Here is a 26,745-nt window from a genome sequence, read left to right on the forward strand (position 1 = left end):
TGAAGTCATTTCCTACTCATTGTGTTTATTTTTATTTTCCCATACTCTTTTAAATCTGTCATTATTAACTTGTTGGAATCCCTTGATTGACAGATTAATAGGTGTTTTCTCCAGCTTGCCCACAAATTTCCATTTATATGGCTCAGTAAGAGTACACCTCAATCTTCTAGTTCACCTATTGAATTATTCATTTCTATGATGATATTTTTGATTTCCAAGGGAACTTTCCTGTTCTATGATTGTGTATAATTGTTCTGTTTCAGACACCATTATCTTTTACTTCTTTCAGATAATACTGAGACCACAGAAAGGGGACCCATAGGTCTCCTGGTTATCTGCTTCCACAATATCAGGAAACTTTCCCTCACAGCACTGGGTCATGATGACATTTCTCTGTGTCATTTATGCTAATGGCACATCTCCACTATAAGAGTCAGAGTCACAGAGCCAGGGTCCTACTCTGGCTCTGAATTCTGTCTCTAGACTCTAACTAATCCTGAGAGAGTGGAGGCCTTGAAACCCATGCTGGGTGATGAACTTGACTGTGGTCTGGATGGCTAAGGTAAACAGCCCCTTGATGTCCTCTTCAGCTCTTAGCCAAGCAGCCTCCTATCACAGAACATTCTAGAACATTACAACAGTTCACTTGCATGGAGTGCAGAGTCACAGCGAGGCAGGATAGTAAAAAGCTAGGAAAATTCCTGGGCCAAAGGAATGGGGAAACTGAAGCAAGAAAATTAAGCAAGGCCAAAGAGTCTGAAGAACTTACAGTCAGCTGGTGCATTGCAAGACCTTATCTCCCCTAACCAAGGACACTCCAGAACAAAAGCTTGTACTTGTCCTTCACCAAAGAATAAGTAGGTTAAATCACCTTGATCAGGAAAAATATACAACAGAGATCCAAATGAGCCCATTTGTGCCAGATGAACCCTAGGACAGCTGAACTGGTAACTTAGGAGGAAAATATGAGCAGTAAAATGATAACAAATTCACAGCTATCAACAACTGATCCTAAAAACAAAAACAAAAATGAACTAAGCAAACAACTGGAACAGGAACAGAATCCCAGAAATGGAGATACATGGAGAATTATGGGTGGGGAGGGTTATCGGTGGGGAGGGAGATGGGGGAAGAATGGGGGAAAGGTACAGGGAATAAGAAGAGTAAATGGTAGGTACAAAATAGACAGGAGGAGATTGAGAATACTATAGGAAATGGAGAAACCAAAGAACTTCTATGTATGACCCATAGACATGAACTAAGGTAGGGAAATGATGGTGGGGTGGGTACAGGGTGGAGGGGAATAAAGGGGAGAAAAACTGGGACAACTCTAATAGCATAATGAATAAAATATATTTTAAAAAATTAACAAAATAAAATAAATATAGCCTTATTAGAATAATATGTACATAATAAAAGAGGGGTCATTTATGTTTCTGTTTTTATTTTTCAGACAGAGGGGAAGGGAGGGAGAAAGGGAGGGAAACATCAATGTGAGCGAGACACGTCCATCAGTTGCCTCTCTCTCTGTGACCAGGGATCCAACCGACCTTGTTTTGCTTTGCGGGATGACACTCAACCAGCTGAGCCACACCACTCAGGACACAAAAGAGGTTTAAAAGGCCAGTTGTGGGCTACAACACCATCAAATCTCACTTATATGTAGAATCTGATAAACAAAATAGACCTGCAGCCCCAAACAGGGGCCCTCAGGCCAAATACCCTCCCAACCTTGTTTAATCCTGCCTGGCACCTTTTTTCTACCTGGTGGCAGTGCTGAGATCCTTGCCCCTAGTTAGGAAGTAGTTACATCTCTACAGTCCTAAAATCACATTCGGCCCTTTGGAGGCAACACGAGGCTGATGTGGCCCCTGGTGAAAATGAGTTTCACACTCTGAAATGGATAGAGGCATGGACACATGGAACAGACTGACAGCTGGAAGAGGGGAGGAAGGGAGGGGATGGAACAAGGTAAAGGGATTAGCCGAGACACAGACGACCTCCTGCTGAGGCCCAGAGGGCAGGGAGTTGAGCTCAGGGGTGAAGTGAGAAAAAGTGGGAAATGAGACACCCGAAACAAACTAAACAATTAAAGTAGTTAAAAAAACAAAATAAATAAATGAGGTAGTGTGAGTTCCTGGTGATTCTCAGGTGATGCTACTACCATCCACAATCCAGTGATTCCAAACATTTTTAGGCAAATCGGTCACCAACATTCCAAAGGATCCCATTTTAAAATTGAGAGAGAAAATTTTGTCAATTTTGATATTCATTTCCCTAGTGAGGACGAGAAATAATATTCAGGATCTAGTCTACAATGATTTCATGGCAGTATTTTGTTCACGTTTATTTACAAATAACTTTCATACACAACTATGTCCTTTGTTCCTGGTAAGTTCTCTCTGTGGGGTGAGAAAATCTCATTACCTGGGTGGAAATCTTATTGGAATGAGTGACACAGACAAGAAGTGAGTCAGGTGGGAGGAGGGGCCTCCCTGATAAAAGGGGCTTGCTGGTCCACCTCACTCCTGAGCTGAGGCAGCAGGGGAAACAGCTGGAGACCAGAAGAGGACCTAGTGCACCAGAGGTGAGTCCATGGTTTTGACTTTCCAGTTTCGGCAAAAGGTTCAGCAAGTGCTCTCTGAGGCCAGCTCAATGCCAGGCATGGGGTGGACATCTAGGGATGAATTCCTTTGATGGGAAGAGTGGGCAGAACTTAGATGTTTAATACCAGGTGACAGAAATAACATGGTCGTCTTTACGCTGAGTCAGATCTGAGATGGGTGAACCCTGGCAGGTAGTGAGTGGAGTGTCAGCCACTGGCTTACTCCACCCCTCAGGTTCTGCTGTGGGTCTCAGCCACACTCACCTGGGCAGTTGTAGGATTTCTGCGTCTCAACCAGCACTGTCCACTGGATATATAAAGTCACACAGAGATGTCATCGTAAATGAGGGGTTTTTTATTTTATTTTTTTTAAACTTACTGATGTGAAGGAGAAAGAACCACAGATTTGTTGTGAACTCCTTTATGAATTCACTGATTGTTTCTTCTCTGCGCCCTGATCTGGATTTGAACCTGCAACCTCAGGACAATGCTCTAACCAAGTGAGTTCCCCAGCCAAGGCTAACCTCATTTTTGAGAAGCCACATATGCAAAGTAAAAACAAACAAACAAACAAAAAACAAGCCTTTCATTATAAGTGGCAAAAGGCAGTGATTCAACATTTGATCAATTTCAGTTCTTTGGGAGGTGGCTTATATTCTCCTCTCCTGTGATGTCTTTAAATTCGAGGGTATATCTTATGCTGAACACCTTTCAAGGTGGATAAGGCCCATCCCACTGGCTCAATAGCCACTCTAGACTACAGGCTGCCACAGGAGACATACAGGTAGCCCTGGCCGGGTGGCTCTGTTGGCTTGATCGTCATCCCATATTACTGAGGGTTAACAGTTCAGCTCCACTTAGGGTGTGTACAAGAAGCAACTGATCTCACTCTCTCTTTCTCACTCTCAGATTCTCTCTCTTGCTCTCTCTATCCCAGTGTCCACTTATTCTCTGTCTCTAAAACCAATAAAAACCTGTCCTTGGCTGAGGATTGAAAAAAAAAATCACAAGTAGAGTAGAGACCATCTCACCCCCCTAACTTACAGCCCCAGGATAAAGCTTATCTTCATGCTAACTAGCATTTCAAAATCAGAAATTCCGGGCCATGAGCTATTGATGTTTATACTTGGATTGCATCTTGATTGCCTGGGACTGGTGAGTACAGGCCGCTATTCACAGAAACAGGTTGGAGTCCCAGAACCCATCAGTCCTTGTCACTCACAGTGTTCTAATGGCGTGTCCCTTCCCCCAGACAGCAAGCATGGCCCAACATTTTAAAGATATAAGCAGTTGCTATGTCTGCCTGAGCTACCTGGAAGACCCCGTGAGCCTGAAATGTGGGTTTATCTGCTGCCTCAAGTGTGTCAACTCACTGCCGAGGGGCCCTGGAGGACACGGTATTATGTGCTTCACCTGCCCTGAGGTTTCTCAGAAGAGCGACATCAGGCCCAATCGCCAGCTGGCCAGGCTGGTGTCAGAAGTCAGGGCACTGGAGCCCCAGCTGAGAGCCATCCTGAGGATGAACCCGAGGCTGCGGAGGTTCCAAGGTGAGGTCTGGGGCCACCAGCCCTCACCCCATGGAAAACAGCCACTTGTCAAAGCCCTCCAGTCAAGGTGCTTTACCTGGGTTCTGGCACCTGAAATGTTCGTTCTTTCCCCATGTGCCAACCTGGAAGTCTGCATTAAAACCATCTGTAGGTTTTCTTTCTTTTTTTAAGATTTTATTTATTTATTTTAAGAGAGGAGGGAAGAGAGTGAGACATGGTCAGAAACACTGATACAAGAGAGAAACATCGACGGATTGTTTCTGGTAATGACCCCGACCCAGGACCCAATACACAATCACCCCCATGTCCTGACCAGGAATAAAAGCAGTTTCCTGTTGCTTGGCACAATGTCTCTCAACCAAGGCCCACAGGTCAGAGCCATCTGCAGGTATCCAAGAAAATATAAGATTTAGCCATGCCTGCTGTGACTCAGTGGACTCAGTGCCAGCCTTAGGAACCAAAGGATAGCCAGTTCTATTCCCAGTCAGGGCACATTCCTGGGGTGTGGGCCAGGTTCCCAGTAGGGGGCCCGGGAGAGTCAACCACACATTGAAGTTTCTCTCCCTCTCTTTCTCCATCCCTTCTCCTCTCTCTAAAATCATAAAACAAAAGAAAATCTTAAAAAAAAAAAGAAAAAGGACATAGTCATGTACTTGACCTATCCTATCCTGTATTTTCAGTAGCCACACAGGTGGTCACCTGGAACTGGAGGCTGATGGAGTAGAAATTTGATTGATTAAGTAGAAATCGGAGGTTGGGTGTTCCATTGCCTGTATCCCTAAAATCCATCCTTTCCGATTCTTAATTGTATTTAATGCATTGGTAAACTATTTTCATTTTTAAATATGTTTGAATTTAATTACTGAATTACAGTTGCCACACAGCATTACAGTAGTTTAAAATCACAGCATAGTAATTAGATATTCATATACTTCAAGAAGTGATTCCCCATGATCAGCCTAGGCCCACCTGGCACCATGCACATTACCCCAGTATTACTGACTATATTCCCTGTTCTTCCCACTATGACCCTGGGCCTGTTCTGTTACTGCCCATCTGTACTTCCCAACCCCTTCCCCTGTTTTACCTCATACCCCAAACCCCCTCCCATTTGGCAAACATCAATTATTTTTCACTGTTTTCAACTCTAGTTGCATTCAATATTATTTTCTATTGTACACCAACTGTAACTGAAACTTAAAAAATTGTTTTAAAAATTAAAGAGCCCTGGAGGTGGCTCAGTTGGTTAAAGTGGTTCCTGGACACCACAAGGTTGCAGGGTCAATTCCCACCAGGGGGCGCACGTGAGGCAACCAATGGATGTCTCTCTCCTTCCCAACACCTCCCTTTCCTCCCTGTGCAAAATCATTAAAAACATATCCCCAGGGAAGGAAAAAAAATTAAAATTAAATTAAAAAAGGAAAAAAGAGATAAAAAAACAAAACAGGGATTGAGGAGTTTTTACTCCGGAAGGTGTCTTTCTTTCTTTTTATTTTTTAATTTTGTTAATCATTGTTCAAGTACAGTTTTCTGCCTTTTACTCCCATTCCAGCCCACCCACTCATCCCTCCCCACTTCACTACCATTACTAACCGCCCCCCCCCCAGTTTTTGTCCATGTGTCCTTTAAATTTGTTCCTGTAAACCCTTCCCATTCTCTCCTGAAATTCCCTCTTCTCTCCCCTCTGGTCACTGTCAGCCTGTTCTCTATTTCAGTGTTTTTGACTATATTTTGCCTGTTTCTTTGTTTTGTTGTTTAGGTTCCTGTTAAAGGTGAGATCATATGGTATTGGTCTTTCACTGTCTGGCTTATTTCGCTTAGCATAACGCTTTCCAGCTCCAACAGCTCCATGCTGTTGCAAAGGATAGGAGCTCCTTCTTTCTTTCTGCTGCATAGAATTCCATTATATAAATGTACCGTAGTTTTTTGATCCATTCATTTACTAGTGGGCATCTAGGTTGCTTTTAGCACTTAACTATTGTAAATTGTGCTGCTATGAACATCGGGGTGCAAAGGTTCTTTTGGATTGGTGTTTCAGGGTTCTTAGGATATAGTCCCAGCAGTGGAATTGCTGGGTCAAAAGGCAGATCCATTTTTAGTTTTCTGAGGAAGTTCCATACTGCTTTCCATAGTGGTTGTACCAGTCTGCAATCCCACCAACAATGCACTAGGGTCCCCTTTTCTCCACAACCTCTCCAACTCTTGTTTGTTGCTTTGTTTAGGATGGCCATTCTGACTAGTGTAAAGTGGTATCTCATTGTGGTTTTAATTTGCATCTCTCTGATAGCTAGTGATATTGAACATCTTTTCATGTGTCTCTGGATCCTCTGTATGTCCTCCTTGGAGAAGTGTCTGTTCAAGTCCTTTGCCCATTTTTTAAATTGGGTTGCTTGTCTTCTTAGAGTGGAGTCGTGTAAGTTCTTTATACATTTTGGAGATTAAACCCTTGCCTAAGGTATCATTGGCAAATATGTTTTCCCATACAGTTGGGTCTCTTTTCATTTTGATGCTGTTTTCTTTAGCCGTGCAGAAGCTTTTTATTTTGATGAGATCCCATTTGTTTCTTCTTTCCTTTATGTCCCTTGCTCTAGAGAACATTTCAGTAAAAAAGTTTCTGCATGAAATATCTGAGATTTTCTTACCTATGTTCTCCTCTAGGACTTTAATGGTGTCATGGTTTATATTTATTATATTTGGGCAGCTCTGTGCCCGAATCAGAGTCGGAGGGAGGCGGCGCTGCTGTCCAGGGTCCGCTGCTCCGTGTTCGGGCTCCTCTGGGTGCTGCCCCACTGAGCTGCTGTCCAGGTTCCTGCTAAGGTGCCAGCGCAGCCTAATGTCAAGAATCATAGAAAAAATACATATATACACATATATTTACAAATATATGTACAGATCTATATATTTATATATTTACATATAAATATATTATATATATGTATATATATAATTTTAATATAATTTAGACAGGGAGAGAGAGGAAACAGAAAGCTTTGATGTCAATTTTATTCTGCAACAAGTAGAATATTCTCCATCCTTTGAAATGCCTAGTTCAGGGGTATGTGTGCACAGAATCTGTGATAATTTGTATGCTAATTTTGAAAACATGAAGCAGTCATGGTCTCTTTTTCCATACGGAGTCCACACTAAAAGAAAAAAAGTCCTTAATCAACTAAGCAAAGAGCTTAATGTAGAGAGAATGTCTGTCGTGACCAAGGGCCAGTTCCAATGATAACCATTCCTTGTGTCCATGAAATCTGATGTAATTAGGGACCAGGGAAGTTCCCCAGGAAAATCTGAGATGTGGAGTAGAAGACAAGAAAGTGAATGAGTCATGTGGGTCCCTTAGGTGGCCCAGAGAGTTAGGGACAGAGCTGATGCATTATTTCTCTTTCCACAGTGGATGTGACCTTGGATGTGGACACAGCCAACAACCACCTCTACATCTCTGAGGACCTGCGGCAAGTCCGCTGCATGTACGTGGAGCAGAAGCGCAGGGTCTGTCCTGAGAGGTTCAGCGCCTCCTTCTGTGTGCTGGGTTCCCAGCTACTCACCTCTGGCCGGCACTACTGGGAGGTGGACGTGGGCACCAGCGCAAAGTGGAACCTGGGCGTCTGCAAGGAATCTGTTCCTCGACAGGAGAATGTCGTCCTCTCTTCAGAACGTGGCTTCTGGACAGTGAGCTGTAGGGAGCATGTCACCTTCCTGGCCAGCACCAGGCCGGTGACAGAGCTCATGGTCAGTCCCCGCTTACACCGAGTGGGCGTTTTCCTGGACTTGGAAATGGGAACCATTTCCTTTTATCATGTGGGCGATGGCTCCCATATTTTTACATTCCCCCGATTTCTGTGGCAGAGCCCCTCCGTCCGTTTTTTGCTCCTGGAATTCCAGAGATAGATGGCGAGAGCATCATGACGCTCTGTCCCAGGTTCAGTCCCAGCATGGCCAGTGCAGCTGGACAAGGCCACGGGGCTCTGAGCACAACAGGTACACACGCACCCTGCGTGCCCACAGCCATAGACACCAGCCTCTCGGCTGGTGACCCAGCACCCTGCAAAACATGGGACAGCTGTGAATCCCAAACACAAATTATGGGGAACTGCCACTTCCCATATTAAGTCCTGTTACGGTTGTTTTGGGGAGACTTCCTTGTATAATTGTCCAATAAATATGTTTTGAGCATTCACATCAATTGCCAAATGTTTTCCTTTACATTTACTAAAAGATCAACTGCATGTATCAGGGAGGTTGTAGACAAAATAAAAAGTGGTGTGAGCCAACAGACTGAATGGTTTTCTCTGCAATCAGAACCCAGACCTACAGAAACAGTTCAAACAGGGATGTGGCCTGGCCAGGGTGGCTGGGTTGATTGCAGTGTCTGCCCATGCACCAAAATACCACAGGTTTGATTCCCAGTCAGGGCTTGTGCCTAAGGAACATAAGGAAGGCAACCTGATTGAGCTTTCTCTCTCTCAACAACAGGAGATGTGTGTGTGTGTGTGTGTGTGTGTGTGTGTGTGTGTGTGTGTGTGATTTCTCTCAGTAACAGAAAAACACAGTTATTTCAAGTACACACAGAATGTTCTGAGACCCTAGAGGAAAGCAGGAGGACTTCAGGAGCAGCTGGACACAGGAGGTTCATGAGCTCAAAAAGAATCCTTATGTTCATTTATAATGTTTGGAGTTAGGGAGGCTCCATTAGCTTCCAGCTTGGAGTGATGAGAACTGAATAGTCAAGGAGAAAGTGTCTCAGGTGTCACAGGGGCGACTCTGCCACAGTTCCCCCTGGGCCTTTGGCCCTGGTTCCTGCCCCTTCATCACATCAGGATTGTGTTGCTTGGCTACCACCAGGCAGGTTGTCCTTGGAGTAAAACTGGCAGATTCTTGAGAGGGAAGGTTGGATGGGGCTGCAGGTGCAGCACATGGGCTGATGAGGCCAGTGGCAGATACAGGGTGGAACGTCAGCATCCTGGTGGAGTGAGGACCCCTCTCAAAGAGACAAGTCAGACACTGCGAAGCCCCCCGCAGGACCTGGTCTGTGAGACCCAGGTATCAGAACCAGCAGAAGAAGGAACCCAGAGGAATTCGCAATGGTCCCCTCCCAATCTGGCTGTAACGCCACCTCCAGCTGGCAGAGGGTGGGAGAGTAGATGTGACCTTCAGGCCATGGAGTGGCTACAACCTTGGACAGGTGCAAGGACACCCAGGTAGTACAGCAGGGCTGGTGGCCACGGGTCCTGGAAGCACAAAGAGGTGCCACAATGAACTGACAGACGGGGAACGTAGGGAAAGTAAACACTGGAGACACAAGACGAGAAACCAAAGGTAAAATGAGTAAAGAGAGTCCTTGTAGGTCAATAATCACCTGAATAGGTTGAACTCACCAACCAAAAGGCACAGAGAAGATGAATAGGTTAGAACAGAATCCAATTACGCTGCCTGTAGGAGACCCAACTCACCTCCAAAGACACACAGACGTGCACAGTGAAGGAGCAGATGAACCAATCTCCCTTTAAACTGTGCAGCCCTGGCCCAGAGGACCAGTGGGTTGGAGCCTCCTCCAGTCCACCAAAGGGCTGAGGGTTCTATTCCTCCTGGGGGCTTGAACGAGAGGCAACAGATTCATGTATTTCTCTCATGTCAGTATTTCCCTTTCTGTCTCACTCTCTCTCTCTCACTTTCTCCCTACTTCTATCTCTCTAAAATCAACAAACATGTCCTCAGGTGACCATTGAAAAGCAATGGACAGAGGACCAGAACAGACACTTACAGATTGCTAACAGAGGATTTACAGATGGCTTACAGATGGCTAATAGTCCTGAAAAAGTGCTCAATGTGTCTCTAAGAGACATGCAAATTAAAATCACAATGAGGTATCTGTTCATGTCTGTCAGAAAATCTACCTTCAGTAGAGCAACAAACCAGTGCTGGCCAGGATGTGGGGAAAAGGGAACCCTCTCACACTCTTGGTGGGAATGCAGACTGGTGCAGCCCCTCTGGAAAACAGTGTGGAGTTCCCTCAAAATAATAAGTATGGATCTGCCTGTCGACCCAGTGATCCTACTTCTGGGTATTTACCTGAAAAGATCCAAAACACTTACTTGAAAGAATATATTCACCCCTCTGTCCATCACAGCGTGATTTACAGTAGCCAAACTCTGGACACAGCCAGGTGCCCTTCAGTAGGTAAGTGCATATACAAGCTCTGGTACATTCACCCCGTGGAACAGTACGAGGCAGGAAGAGAGAATGAAATCTTGCCATTTGGGATGGCATGGATGGACCTAGAGGGTATTATGCTAAGGGAAATATGTAAGATGAGCAAAGATAAAAATCATGTGATTTCACTCATATGTGGAGCATAAAACAAAAAGCAACAAACAAATTGACAGAACAAACAAAAAGGAACTCACAGTCACAGCCAGCGCTGCCATGGTAACCAGAGGGGAAGGAAGTGGCGGGGGAAGAAGAGAGGAGAGGGGGTCACATGTGAGGGGATGGAAGGAGACCAGAGGTGAGGTGCAGAGCATTTTTATTTCCCTGCGGTCATCCACAGCTGGATACTGCATTGAAGCCCTAGATGTCCCACCTGCCTGTCTCAGCTTGAACAACCTCTGTACCTAAAGTGACAGGTCTATGTGTCCAGTGCACTGGCCATGGCAGAAGAACCAGAAGAAACAGTGGACTGTGCCCCTTGTTCCCAGTGGTATCTCAGAAGGAAGATTTCAGGCCAGTGAGCTGGCGGGTAGAGCTGGTTTCTAAGATATGATTATTAACTGGCATTTCTTACTGTCAATTGAAATGACAGTGATCAATTTTAATGTTATCGTCCTACATTTCCCCATCATTGCTTTTTCCTAATCCCAGTGTGTACGACCAGGAAGGCTTCTCCCCACAGTAATCATCCAGAACAATGGTGCAATGGGAGACTCCAGTATGAGCTCTATGAGTGATACAGAGGTATTGCAGTGTCCTTTAAGTCACATGGACAGAGGGAGACCCCAGGCCCTGAGCAAGCACACAGTGGCTTCAAGTGGAGATATTTTCCAGACTCAACACACCTCAGACTGGGAACAGCAAGCCCTGTGGAACTTGAATGCATAGGAAGACCAGCCAGGGGTCACACAGGATGACCACTGTGTGGGACCTGGGGACAGAAGATGCAGAAGGCAAGGGCCCAATGGGAAATGCTGTGACTGGAGCTCCTGCTGCAGATTGTCCCTGCACCCCAATGACAACATGACTCTTAGCTCAGATTCTCCCCAAGGGACAAGGGACACTTTTTCTGCCTCCTGCTGGCTGCTCCAGAGGGCCATTTCAGTAATGGCCATCACTGTCCCCAGTCTCTAGACCTGCCTGAGGCTGCCATCTTGTGGTCATATCATGATGTCAGGTTCTTTGTCCTTATGGTCTGGTCCAGTGTCTTCATGGTCCTTCTCCTGCACAGACACCACCAGAGGCTGCAACACATTCACATCCCACAGCCACCACCAATGCCCTCCAGAGACCAGAGCCACCCACACTGTCCTGATTCTGGTGGACACCTGTGTCACTTCCTATGTGCTGATTTCTGTGTTCACTTTAAAGTTGTTGTGTGAGTGCACCCCCATCTCTGGTGGGTGCAGACCTCCCCTAGTTGCTTTTCTGTTCTCCTGCTCATTGACCCTCACTGAGGATGCTCAGGGATCCTAGAGCTCCTGGGGTCATGAACTGTTGGAAGTGACTCTTGACAATTTCATCTGTGGATGTCAGTGTTTATAATATTCCTAATTACCTTTTTCACTGATCCTTCTGAATGCCAATGTTGTACATAAAATCCACAATGAACTTTATTTTTAAGTTAAAATATAACTGACACACCACCTTGTGTAAGCATAAGGTGTCCAGCGTGTTTATTTGATGCACTTACATTCACTCATGTGCCGCCTAATGGTGGTGATCCGCCCTGAGAAACACATGGTTGTGTGACGTTGTCGTTGTGCAAACAGCACAGAGGCTCTCACACCTGGATGGTCTCCCTACTGCTCACCTGGACTACAGAGCTCAGCCTGTTGCTTCTGAGCTTCAAGCCTGCACAGCACGTAGTTGTACAAAACAACTTGTACAATAAATCAATGTAACAGAAAACGACATCACCAAGAGACCCAGTAAAGAGACGCATATGAGGCTGCTACAGCCATAACAAAGCTACTGTTCTGCAGTAAGCCTTAAAAAAAACTCACTAAAGGCAATGTTAACTGATTTGAGAAAGAGAGAGAGAGAGAGAGTGTGTGTGTGTGTGTGTGTGTGTGACAGAGAGAGACAGAGAGAGAGTCATCAATCAGTTCCCCACCATAGGCACCCTGACCAGATATCAAACCCACAACATTTTTGTATTTGTGATGACCCTCTAAGCAATGGAACCACCTGGACAAGGCAGGCATAAATTCTTTTGTGGGATAGCATGTTCAGAATTTTGATAATTTTTATTGTTATTGTTTTCTGATTGTTGAGTTGAGGTTTGTTATGTCTTTTCTAAAAGAATTGAATTGCAAACATTTTCTGCCAGTCTGTGGCCTGAGCTCTTTTTACAGACATAACAACAACATTAATGCACAGATAGGTTTTCCTGGGAGGAGGAATCAGAAGTGACTCACTGTGAAGGTTTCCTGGGAGAGGACTTAGGTGACTGAGGGAGGAGGGAGACATTGTGACTCATTTCTTTTATATATTCTTCAGTGTCTTTTGAAACCTCTTGTATGTGCATGAATAATGTTTTCAAATAACAAGTTATACTAAAATCCCTTCACTTAGAAAATTCCTGACAGAACATTCTCACATCATGATTTAAGATTCAGATTCTGATCCTCTTCTCTAGGACCAACCGTTTGTCTTAGAAATGCCATGCTCAAAAATCTTGGCTGGACGCTGTGGACAAATCCTCCCATGGAAAATAGCTAAAAATGTCATGTGTAGTACAAAAACCAACTTCTTAGAAGCAAGAGAGAGTTGAGGAGATATGAATGACCACACCCCAGAAGAAGGGAAACACCCAGCTTGGCCTCCACAGAGGGCTGTGCCCCTGGGTGAGGAGTGGGGGAAGGTGTGTAAGTACATTGTCCAGAGTCCAGACATGGAGCCCAGCACTGTCAGCCCTGGGCTGTGCTCTTGACTTTCCTCCCCATCTGCCTTTTCCTTTATACATGTCAACAAAGCTTTTTAAATTACTTATGTGGATATAGATAATATGCAATTTATATAATGAATATATATTCACTATAAAAAATTAAAAATGTTAAAAGTTATAAATGAAAAGTATCACTAAACTAAAGGGGTTCATTCATTGTCTGCACATTAAAGCCCAATCCAATGCAAATACGAGTTTGCAGCAAAGAAAGTAAAGGTTTAGCCCTGGCTGGTGTGGCTCAGTTGGCTGGAGCATCATCCCTTAACTGAAAGGTTGCAAGTAGATTCCTGGTCAGGGCACAACCTCAGTTGTGCATATGATCCCCAGTCCAGGTGCCTATGGAAGGAAATCAGTTGATGTTTCTCACTCACATGAGTGTTTTTCTCTCTTCCTTCCTCTCTCTCTGTAAGCAATGAAAAAATAATGTCAAGTGAGTATTACAAAAAAAAGAAAAAGACATAAACAGAAAGTAAATGTTTATTGAAGGGAGTGGCACCAAGTCACAGGTGATTTGTCCCCCTAAGACCTGGTTTTCTGATGGCTTCTAGGGGATGGGTTGCAAAGGGGACTGAGGGACTTAGGGTCAAGGCCTCCACTGATTGGTCAGCACTAGGGTAGGGGGTAGTTGGTCATTGCATCTGCTCCTATGTCATCCAGTTTGGCTTCACATGTTCATTCCACTGCTCTCCCCAGAGTCTAAATCTTCACGAGTACGTATTGGAACACATCAGATTTTCAACCTCTGTCATCTCTGTAGACACCTGTCCACAGCCCTCAGTCCTGATGCAGGTGGACCAGGTCCTTGCACACCTGGTGCCAGATGGACACTCTGGATGTGTGTCACCTCATCTCAGTCAGCCTTGGCCTCTCTTGTTCTGGCTCCCCTGTCACCGGGTACCCACATGTTCTTTTTTGGTTTACTTCCTCATTTTCCCCACTTTTCCTGGTAGTATTTTTCAAAAAAGAACATGGAAAGTTAACTATTAAAGTTCTAAACACATGAAGAAACTGTAGGCTATCCTAGCCCTTATTTACATCTTGACTGGATATAGAACTCTGTGTTGGAAACTTTTTTATGCAGAAAGTGGAAGGCATTGCATCAACGTCTTCTAGTCTCCAGGCCCATATTTGCTGCCATTGGAGTTTTCAAGGGCTATCCCACCTTCTTTCTGAAATTTCATCAAATGTGTCATAGTGTGGGTCTATTTTTATCTGCTGTAACAACACTTTGATTAGGCCATTCAAAGTGCAAATTTTTATCTGTAAACTCTGAGAAATATTGTTGAAAATTTTAAAATCATTTCCTACTCATCATAATTTTTATTTTGATTTTTCCATACTATTTTAAACTATTATTATTAACTTGTTGGGATCCCTTGACTGACAGACTAATAGGTCCTTTTTCCAGCTTCCCCACACTTTTCCATTTGTATGATTTAGTGGGAGTACAATTTGAATCTTCCAGTGCACCTATTGAAATATTCATTTTTATGTTGATATTTTTAATTTCCAAGAAATCTTTCCTGTTCTATGATTGTGCATAATTGTCCTGTTTCAGATGCCATTATCTTTTACATCTGTTAGATAATATTGAGACCAGTGGAAGGGGACCCGTAGGTCTCCTGCTTATCCACTTCTGTGATATCAGGAAACTTGCCCTCACAGCACTGGGTCATGATTACATTTCTCTGTGTCATTTCTGCTGGTCCATCTCCCCCACGACCATGCCAGAGTCACAGAGCCAGGGTCCTACTCTGGCTTCACATTCTGTCTCTACACTCTAACTAATCCTGACGTGGTGAAGGCTTTGAAACCCATGCTAGGTGATGAACTTGACTTCGGTCTCGACAGCTAAGGTAAAATGTTCCTGATGTCCTCCTGGGCTGAGCCCTATCACAGAACATTCTGGAACTTTGCAAACATTCACTTGCATGGTGTACAGTCATAGTGAGATAGGATAGTAAGGAGCTAGGAAAATTCCTAGGCAAGAAGAATGGGGAAACTGAGGCAAGAAATTTAAGGAAGGCCAAACAGTCTGAACAACTTACAGACAGCTGGTGAATAACAAGGCCTCATCTTTCCCTAACCAAGGACACTGAGAAGAAATGGTTTGTTCCTCTCCTCCCTAACCAGAGAATACATAGATTAAATCTCCCTGCCTGGAGTGAAAATAAACAGCAGACACTCAATTAATGCCATTTGTGCCAGATGAACCCAAGGACAGAAGAAGTCAGGGGAACAAATAACAAAACAAAACAAAACAAAAACCATTAAAGCCAGACAGGACTAAGGGAAAATTAAAACAGTGGAGCCGACCAGAGGATAATCCCCAACCCAACTATGTGCTCATTTTGATGCATCAGTATATTAAAATCACCCCTGGAAAGCTGGTGAATATTCTGCAGACAGCCTCTCCTAAGATTTTCACACAGAGAAGAGAGATTAAAAACCCTCCAGACAGAGACCTGGGGCAGCTCACTCTAGAGCATACCCACGTCCTGTGTCAGACATGAACTTCTTTATGTCCTTCTGAGCTCTAAGGTGCCTTTGAGATTTTCAGCCAGGGGAGTGGGCAGCTAGTACTGGGCTTACCTCCATCCTGTCTCCATGGCCCCCTTTTCTCAGACTTCCCAATGAGCTGACAGTTGCCCTGCCTAGACTTTCTCCAGTTACTTCTTCTACCCTAAGTCCTTCCTTAGTGTCACTGTCCCCAGCTGTAGTGGGAGGCATTACTTGAACATCTTCTAGTCTCCATGCCCAGATTTCCTGCCTCTCGAAGGTTTCAAGGTCTCTTCCACCCTCTTTCTGAAATTCCACTGTCATGTGTCACAGTGTGGGTCTGTTTTTATCTGCTGTAGGAAGAATTTGATTAGGCCATTCAAAATGTAATTTGTTATCTGTGAACTTTGAGAAATATTCCTGAAAATGTTAAAAATCATTTCCTACTAATCATTTTTTCTAGACAGACATTATAAACTTGTTGGGATTCCGTGACTAAGAGACTAATAGGTATTTTCTCCAGCTTGTCCACACTTTTCCATTTGTGAGACTCAGTAGAAGAACTACATGAATCTTCCAGTTCATCTACTGAATTATTCATTTCTATGATGACATTTTTAATTTCCAAGAGGTCTTTCCTGTTCTATGACTGTGCATAATTGTTGTGTTTCAGATGTCATTATCTTTTACATCTTTCAAATTAGATGGAGACCAGTGGAGGGGACCCGTAGGTCTCCTGTTTACCTGTTTCCATGATATCAGGAACCTTTCCCCCACTGCACTTGGTCATGATTAAATTTCTGTTTGTCATTTCTCTTAATGGCCCGTCTCCCACACAACTGTGCCAGAGTCACAGAACCAGGGTCCTACTCTTGCTCTGCATTCTGTCTCCAGACTCTAATGCTGATGCAGTGGAGACCTTGAAACCCATGCTGGATGATGAACTTGACTGTGGTCTGGATAGCTGAGGTACACAGCCCCTTGATGTCCTCCAAAGCTCTGAGCCAAGCAGCCTCCTGTCACAGAACATTTCGGAACATTACAACAGTTCACTTGCATGGAGTGCAGAGTCATAGTGAGGCAGGATGGTAAGGAGAAAGGAAAACTAGGCAAGTGGAATGGGGAAACTGAGGCAAGAAAAACAAAGAAGGCCGAACAGTCTGAACAACTTACAGCCAACTGGTGACTCTCAAGACCTTATTTCCCCTAACTAAGGACACTTGAGAACAAATTATTTGTACATCTCCTATTTAACAGGGAATGCATAGCATGAATCACCCTGGTTGGAATAAACATAACAGAGACCCAGTTAATGGGTCTCACAACAGTTAATGTCATTTCTGCCAGATGAACCCAGGACCAGATGAAGCCAGGGGAACAAAGAACAAAAAAAAAACCCATTAGAGCCAGACAGACCTAAGATAAAAGTAAAACAGTGGAGCTGACCAGAGGATAATCCACAACCTAACTATGTGCTCATTTTGATGCATCAGCATATTAAAAACACCCATAGAAAGCTGATGAATATTCTGCTGACAGCCTCCCCTAAGATTCTCACCCACAGAAGAGAGATAAAAACCCTCCAGACAGAGACCTGGGGCAGCTCACTCTAGACCTCACCCACATTCTATGTCATGCATGAACTTTTTTCTCTCCTGAGCTCTAAGGTGCCCTTGAGATTATCAGCCAGGGGAGCAGTGGTCATTGACAGCTTGTCTCAGGCTTATCCCCCATCCTGACTTTAAGGCCCCCCCCCCTTTTCCCCTGACTATCCAGTAAGCTGACAACAGCCTGGCCTTGGCTCACTTCTATGTCCCTGAACTTTACTTCCCAGTGAGCTGAAAGCAGCTCTGTCTAGACTCTCTCTTCTACCCTAAGTGGTTTCTTAGCATCACTGTCCCCAGCTTTAATAAACATACTTTCAAAATCCTTGGATTTCTGTTATGAAATCTTATCCAGAGGAAGTCAAGCATCCACATGCCACTCACCACAAACCACATACCACACACCACACACCACAGGCTGACCTGAGGCAGAACCACTCAGGCCCAGGCCTGTCTGGTGACCACAGCTGCTAAGGGACCCAGTGAAAGAGAGTCATCAAAGATCTAAGAGAAAACAACTTGTGTTCACCACACCTTCCCCACCCCTGAACTTCTGTGATTCTCCATTCCTCTGTACCCCACAAGGATACCATATTGAGTGCCCAGTGGATTTATACTTGACCTTCTATGTAGATCCCATAGTGTTACTGCCTGAGACACATTAAGCAGTCCTCTGTCCATAGTTACCATCATTCTGTTGATTGGAGCATTTAGAGACATTCCATCCTTTTCCTCTTATAAAACCACAACACAAGAAACATCTCTGAATATATATTTTTGAAGTATGTGTAATTATATTCTTAGGACAAATTCCTAAAAAAAAGAATTTCTGTGTCAATATGTAAACACATTTAAGTTACTGAGACCTTTTACAAAAGCATCCTTCAGGAGTTTTGTCCCGGTTTTCAATCCCTTCAACCTTTATACAGAATGTGTTCTCTCCCCTCCAGGTGAAATGCCTATCATGTTCCTTCATCTTTGCCAAACAGATAGACGGTTGGACATTCGTGCTCTCACAGAACATCAGCATCAGACAAGGACATCCTGAGACCACGGAGACAGGAGACAAAACAACACCACGCTGCATGTTGTCTCAGCGCAGACAGAAAGGAGGCACCATGCAGCTCACACACTACCAAGCAGCTCCCGGGCCCGACAAACAGAAGGGAAGGCAATGTCTTTCATATCACCCCTCTCACCCTCGCTTCAGTCCTCTGCATCCCTAAGTATTTCCTGAGATGCCAATCACAGACTTGCCCGCAAGTCCTCACAATGCCAATCTACAGAGGATCCTGCACCCACAGATCCTCCTGAGGTAGCCATCCAGAGCCGACTTCTAGGGCATGTCCTATCTTCCCCGGTCCCTCGAATCTGCCCATATCCCTGGGGGGTGCAATCCCACTCCCAGGAGAGATACACACAGCAGGCTGTCTGCCCCAGGCACTCCTCCGGGTCTTTGGCGGAAGAACACTGACATACCTTACCTTCCTCTGACAACATTTTTATGCATCTTTGAGTTTGGTTATGGGCATGAGTTTGTATCTCCAGAGTGTGTGGTTCATGTAAGAAAGTTTTATGTTTTCCTTCATGGTTTTTCATCTTTTGGTCTTAGAGAATTTTTCATTCCACAATTGTAGAAACTTCATATATATTTTCATCTAGGGAGAGGCATCCAAGGGTGAAGGGAAACAGAATTGCTTGAATTCTGGGGGGAAGAGGAGGAAGACAAATTGGTAAGGAATCTAAGTTGGAACTCCAACATTTACATCTTCCTCTTTACAACTTTTTAATTATGTGTGGGGCCTACAGGAATGTGATACATGTTGTGCTCGCACATATTTATTTCTTGAATTAATAAAGATGAGTGTGCCTGCTGATGTCTCCAGGTTCACAAAAACGACACCAAGGGTCCCAAAGCAATGTGCACAAGGACCAAGTCCAGTGAGGAGCATTTCTGATCATTTAAAAAATTTAGGGCATTATATCACATTTTGGTTAATGTCTGCACACTGTACTTGTAAGCAGATATTAAGTAATCTTTCTTGAATATGCTGTATTTTGAGTGTAGTGTACATCTAAGACCCTCATAGACAAATGAAGACAGCAGAGTTGTACAGAAATTAATATAATATTGGTCATCAATAGTAAATGAAAAATTTAAAAAACTTTTAAAAAGAAGATAATTTTGTCTTGAATTCATTATACAAATGGATTGATTTCTTAACTACCTGTAATAAAAATAGAGAATAATAGAGAATGAAGAATAAATGCAGAATGGAGAATGAATGAAGAAAAACATAACTGCTATGATGACCAGGAAAGTGCACAAACACACTTCTGCTACATACATTCCTAAGTACCATGAGCCCAGGAAACTGACCTGTGAGAGCTGAGTCAACCGCTTCTTCATAGAACAGCAAGTTCACTTAAGAGAAGGAGAGACACAGAACCTGTGATGACTGAGGTGTGGTGAACTGGCGAACACTCTCTCAAATGAACATGAGCTTCTCCCTCAAGGAAAGTCAATGGGCAATTGACACCTGACAGCACTTGTTGTCTGGATGGAATGGAAGCTCTCAGGGGAAAACCAGGATTCTGGCAAACATGTGTCTCCCCACAGCAGCCAGACAGCTTCCCAGAGCTGACAACCATCTCCAGTGGGGTCTGTGGTAATGTTAACAAATGTGATTTTTGATGATGTGTCATTAAATGCATGAACACTGGGAGATCTCTATCACTTAGTGAAACAATGCATCACTTTAAATAATCCTGCATCAGTACAAGAGCCACTCAAGCAATGTACCAGAATAGGAAATACTCAATGTTGGTGTTTCAGGTTCCACTTTGCAAAGAGTTTTTCAGGAACTACCACTTGTGTAGCTTTAGGGTACAATCAAAGCTGAATATCCACACTTATCTAAAAAAGTAATTAAAAATGCTCCTCCTACATATTTCTCGGGCTGTATATTTCTTCACATATTGCCACCAAAATAACAGATTAAATGAAGGAGCAAATATGAAAATATATCACACTTGTAATGATACAGACAAGCACTGAGACTTGCAAAAAAGTAAAACTTAAGCAGATCCACTTTTCTCACTACCTCATTTATTTCGGGAATGGTTATTTTTCATGAAAATAGTTTCTCTTAACATATCACTCAATATTACTCCCAATGAATTAATTTTTCAAATTATTTTACTCCTTATATTGCTAAGCTATTGATAGCTATAACCCACATAAACGAAATTATTTTGGGGGTCGTCCCTATTTTCTAAGACTGTATAAATGGTCTGACACCAAAATGTTTGGGAATCGTTTAATAGAACAGCACGTGGGCGGGGACTCAGGGAGACAGCAGCACAGAGCTCTCCGTGCAGGAGGAGGGTTGGGGCAGATTCCCGGGTCCCCAAGCCAGGCTCTCAGGGTCTCAGCCTGAGGACCGAGTCTGGGGCGGGGACTCTCAGTGTTGGGGTGTGCCCTTCTCCTCGGGGTTTCCCTTCTCCTTCTCACAGGTCCTTCTGCCTGGATACTCCTGACGTTCTGCTGTGATTCTGGTTTGTATGTCCCAACTCTGCACGATCCAGTCGGTGTCACCGTGGTTTCGAGTATGAAGTCCTCACGTAGTACCCGAGTTCTTTCTCCTTAGACGCTCGGGGTCTGGGTCATGGGGCCCCGACCTGTGCTTCTGCTGCTCTCCGGGGCACTGGCGCTTACCCAGACCTGGACCAGTGAGTGCGGGGTCCCGGGAAGGCCTCTGCAGGGCAAGGAGGGAAGGGGACCGGCAGGAGCTGAGGACCCAGGACAGCGCACCCCAAAACCCCAGACTCCAGACCCCCACCCTCCACACCCACCGCACCCACCTCTCCTCTCAACCACCGAATCCTTTTCTGTTTCCTGGGCCACCTGCTGCTACCCCCCCCGACAAGTACCCGAGGACGCACGTCCTCCCCGTCCCCAGGCCCACACTCCCTGAGATATTTCACCACTTTCCTGTCCGGACTCAATACATTGTCACGTGGACGACACGCAGATTTTGTGGTTCGACAGCGACACCCCCGCACCCGAGGGAGTGCAGTCCCGGGTGCGGTGGGCGGAGCAGCAGTGGGTGGAGCAGGAGGATCCAGACTTCTGGGAGGAGCTGACGAGGCTCTGCAAGCACTACGAACAGGCTGCCCGAGCAAAGCTGACCAACCTGCGCGCCCACTACAACCAGAGCCAGGAAGGTGAGCCATGTGAGCCCAGGTCTAGGCATTACCCCCATGCCCCACGGACAGGCAAGAATCCCTTCGAATCTCCGGGATGCGCCCTGCCACCATGCCGGGAGGAGCTCAGGGGTTCCCAACCCATTCTTACTTCCACTCAGTTTACGTTTAAGCCCCGTGGGACGGGTCTCTGCTGCTCGCGTGGGGGGCACATCTGTCCTCCAGGGGGAACAAGTGGACTGGGCTACCTTTAGGGCGGGGTCAGGGTCTCACACCTTGCAGGAAATGACGGGCTGCGTTGTGGGGTCCTACCCACGCTTCCTCAGCGGGTACGGTCAGTACGCCTACGATGGCACCGAATCCTTCATCCTGAACTTGGACCTGCGATCTTCGACCGAGGCCAAAAAAGACCATCCCAGATCACCGTACAGCGCAATTTCCTGCAGGACGAATATATGGAGGAATGGGTCTTCCTGGAGGACACTTGCCTGTGCTGGCTTCACCTGTTCCTGGAGAAGGGGAAGGAGACGCTGCTCCGAGCAGGTACCAAAATGCGGGGCCTCCCCTAGGAGGGGATCTGTGGGCTGGGAGGGCTTCCTACAAGGAGAGGAGGGAAATGGGGCAGTGTCACAATTCCCCTCAAGGTCCAGAGAGGGAAGGGTTCCCCAGGTTTCCTTGTTCTGTGACTCACCCACGGGCCCAGCTTTCTCTAAAGGACAGTAAGGGACCCAGCCTCTCCCTGAAACACCCCACAGCAGTTCCCTTATTAGGGGTGTCAAACTCATTTTCACCAGGGGCCACATCAGCCTCAACATTGCCTTCAAACGGCCAAAAATAATTTTAGGACTGTATAAATGCCACTACTCCGTAACTGTTAAGGAGTCGAAATTACATTCAGCCCTTCGAAGGCAACCACAAGGTTGATGTGGCCTCTAGTGAAAATGAGTTTGACACCCTTGCCTCACACCCTCCAGCACCTGGTGCACCAAGCCACTCTCCCTAGTTCTCAGGCTGAGATGTTCTCTGGAAGCCTGACTCTGGCTTTTTCAGCCACTCAGCATCCACCTAAGTCTGTGTCTCCTCTTAGAGTCCTGCATAATCCTACCCTGGGCTCTCACCCTGATTCTAGAACTTTCCAAGAAATAGGAGATTATCCCCCATGTCTCTGTCCAGGCTGGTGTCTGGGTGGTGCACTCCCTTCCCCCACCCCCACTGTCCACTCTCAGGGTGGTCACATGAGCACTGCTGGAGTATCCCATGACCATGCAGAGTTCTCGAATTTTCTCACCCTCCCCTCAGACCCTCCAAAGACACATGTGACCCACCACCCCATCTCTGACCACGAGGTCACCCTGAGGTGCTGGGCCCTGGGCTTCTACCCTGCTGACATCAGCCTGACCTGGCAGCATGAAGGGGAGGACTTGACCCAGGGCATGGAGCTGGTGGACACCAGGCCTGAGGGGGACGGGACCTTCCAGAAGTGGGCAGCTGTGGTCGTGCCCCCTGGAGAGGAGCAGAGATACACGTGCCATGTGCAGCACCAGGGGCTGCCTGAGCCCCTGACCCTGAGATGGGGTGAGGAGGGGGGTGTGGGCACAGAGCCTCTCCTCAGGGTGTCCCTGAGCAGGGCTCAGGACTCAGGCCTGAGGTTGACCTCTCACCTTCCCCTCACAGACCACCCTCCTCAGACCAACATCACCATTGTGGGCATCGCTGCTGCCCTGGGTCTCCTTGGAGCTGTGGTCACTGGAGCTGTGCTGTGGAGGAGGAAGTGCTCAGGTGGGCAAGGGGCAGGGGCTGAGTTTTCCTGTCCCCCCTAGAGGGTCAAGCCCAGGTGGAAGTGTGCTCTGCCTCCTTAATGGACATCATATCCCCCACACAGGTGCTTGTCCATCTGGGGGCCTATTTGCTAACACTGACTCTTTAATGAGGCCTGTGGGAAAGTCTGGGACACATTTATCACATGATGGTTCTAGCGATAGGGACCAATTTCCAGCTGTCAGAGTCCAGACGGGAAGGTCCCTGCTCAGGACAGTTGTCCCGAGTGGTGGTAGGTCCAGTCCCCACACATGTACTTTCCCTGTCATTCCTGATCCTAACGTGAGTGTTTAATTGCAGGTCTGGAACCTTCCCTGTGCTCCCGAGTATGGGTTTTGTTTTTTTTTTAGTGTCATGGGACCCAGCCTACCCACGACTTCTCACAGAAACTTTCCTTTCCACAGACAGGGGCAAGAAGAGCTACACTCAGGCTGACTGTAAGTCTGGTTGTTGGGGAGGTGACGTCTAGGAGCCTTGGGAGAGTGTGGGCTGGAGTCTGTGGAGGGGACTCCCCCCGACCCTGTAACTCTGCTGTTGTGTCTCCCCCAGGCAACGACAGTGCCCAGGGCTCTGATGTGTCTCTCACAGCTCCTGATGGTGAGACCCTCAGGGCAGAAAGTGGGGGGCATTGGGAACAGGGACACAACTGGGATTTTGGGAATTCTCTTAGTGGGACATTTGGAGCATGTGGTGTCTGTGGGAGAATGTAACACTTCTGAGACTGACCTGAATTTGTTCACAATAACTTTCTTTCCAGAGTGACAGAGCTGCTTTCTCCAGGACTTGGTGCTAAAATAGTCACTGCAGCCTCCCCTTGGGACTCTAAGGTTCCCCGTCTGCTGTTTCTACACCCAACATCAGAACATCATTTAATCATCTCAACATCCCTGCATTATTTTAAGATTAGTGATATAAGCTCCAAGGCATGTTGTTTCTGGTAGGTGTTATTCTACACCTTCACATCATTTGTTAAGCTGTTCTAGTCACTTTAAGTTCATACACTTACCATCAGGTGTGGAGACAACCCAGGAGGGACAGACCATGTGCCATATGACAAGGGGACCACAGGACTCCCCAGTGATGTTCTCTGTGACCACCTGTGCCCCATGGGCAATTAAGGGTTCCTTCCCACACATCTGAATGTACCTTTTGGAGCTTCTGGCCATGGCTGGTTGAGTCCCCAGATTCTAATGGAGTGCCTCTTTGTAGCCTAGAAGTTACCCTAAGCTTCCAGGCCCCCAACTTGTAGATCTCAAGGGTGTCAATGTGGGATCAGAGAGCTGACCAATCTGAAGGTGAGGACACCTGCTTAAAGCAGGAACTATTCCAGCATCCACTGTCCTTAATCCACTGCAGACACTGATCTCATTCTGCAGATGCTGAGTCCTGGAAGTTCAAGGCCAAGGAGCGGAATTCCTTAGTGGCTTCCTTTAAGAGATCCTCCTCAAAATAGAGCCCTCGGACCACAGGGTCAGTCTGGCTGCTGGGCTGAGAACAGAATCAGGAGACAAGGGACCAGCGAGGCAAGAGGGAAAGGTGTGGGGAAGCTCCCAGGGTTCCAGGCTGCAGGTGCTGGGTGTTCTGATGGGGCTGTGAGTGGTGGAAACAGTGGGAAGGGACTGGACACTGAATGCATTTCAAAGATGGATTTCACAGCATTCCCTAATGATTCAATCTGGGGTGTGGGAAAGGAGTCAAGGAGGACACCCCACATTTGTACTGTGCCAGCAGAAAGATGGAGTTATATCAGCAGAGAGGGAGAAGACTCTGGCAGGAGTATGTGTGGGGGAAGGGTGGGCATTTCAAGCTTTCAGCTGAAGAGAAGGTCAAGGTGAGATGTCTGTTAGACACACCAATGAGATTTCGGGTTGGACAGATGAGTGTGGGGACCTTGAGGAGAAATGTCTGCGCTCGAGACATAGGTATGCAGGTGATGCTATGAGAATGACATTAAAGCTGTGAGCATGGATGAGGCCACCAAGGGAGCAAGGACTGCGGAAGAGGAAACAACAAGGACTGGACTCTGTACCTCCCTGTCCCAACAGTGGGGATGTTCATCCTGGTGACTCCCCAGGTTGGTGACAGTCCGGTGTCCCTGTCATACATTCAGCATTTGGTGTTTGTCATTCATTAGGAATTTATTGGGAGATATTCTGAGATTCTCCTGCTGTGCTCTTCACCACTTCTACACTCACCCTCCGTAGCTCCTCTTATAATTTCTACCCAAGTCAATGACAATGTGCTGGTTGTCCCATATCTGTCCTCAACATTTATTTTAGAGTGTAAAGTACAGCTTAGGGAAAATAGCCAATAATATTATCATAATTATGTGTGGTGTCAGATTGAAGCTAGAATTATCAGGGGATATTACTGAATAAGCTATACACATGTTTAATATGTATATATATGTTTTAACTCATGGACACAGACAACATGTAATAATATGGGGGCAAGGGTTGGTACAGGTGGAAAGGGAATGTGGGAATAAATATTGATAAAAAGATAAAAAGAAAAGAAAAATAAAATATTTTAAGTTTAAAAAGGTGCTAACTTGGACATCATGCCCAACATTCTGTCAGTAGTTTTTGAGAAATTCGAGTAGATTTTGACAAGCCCACAAGCCATCCTGATCTCAGAAAGATTTTGAACCACACAATTCTGTGATGTGGTAGGGCCCAGGGTGGGGAAAATCATTCATATGTTGTCATATGATGTGAAAGGCACAGCATTTTCTCTACTGTGGGGTAAAGTCAAGCAGAAGATTGAGAAAGTGGCTCTCAGGTCAACATAATGAAAATCTCAGAATGCACGCTCTCTGGGATTACCCCCTGAGTGATTTCTGAAGCTTAATGGTCCCCGATATTTTCTAATCAAAACATAAAAGGATTTCTATGTGGGATATTGGGGGGCTCACTCTGTTTCAGGAAAAGCCACAGACCGGACCTGAGGTGTTAGCAGCAAGAGCTGTGGGACTAGAATCCACCGGGAGACCAGCCTGGATCACAGGGATGACAGTGTGAGGGACATGGGGATGGGGTACTGAGAAGAAAAGGAGTTGAAGGAAAGGGGCCAGTGGGAAACACCATGACATGAGCTCCTGGCCCAGATGTCCCTGCATCCCAGTGACATGTGACTTTAAGCTCAGCTCCTCCTCAGGGAAGAGGGGACACTTTCTCTGCCTCCTCCCTGCTGCTCCTCAGGGCATCTCAGTACTGACCATCACTGTCCCCAATCACCAGATGTGCTTGAGGGGGATCTGCACAGTACAAGTTGCTGTAATTTAGAGACACCCCAGGATCCTCA

At 45.9% G+C, this 26,745-nt stretch overlaps 2 pseudogenes; both read left to right on the top strand.

Annotated features, from left to right (window-relative positions):
• Nucleotides 1–3,866: 3,866 nt before the first annotated feature.
• On the top strand, nucleotides 3,867–16,782 carry LOC123825813 (annotated as a pseudogene).
• Nucleotides 16,783–21,086: 4,304 nt separating this feature from the next.
• Nucleotides 21,087–24,895, top strand: LOC123825820 (annotated as a pseudogene).
• Nucleotides 24,896–26,745: the final 1,850 nt, after the last annotated feature.

This window comes from Phyllostomus hastatus, unplaced genomic scaffold (genome assembly GCF_019186645.2).
Source record: "Phyllostomus hastatus isolate PE091 unplaced genomic scaffold, TTU_PhHast_1.1 phas_contig_133, whole genome shotgun sequence".
Classification (NCBI taxonomy): domain Eukaryota; kingdom Metazoa; phylum Chordata; class Mammalia; order Chiroptera; family Phyllostomidae; genus Phyllostomus; species Phyllostomus hastatus.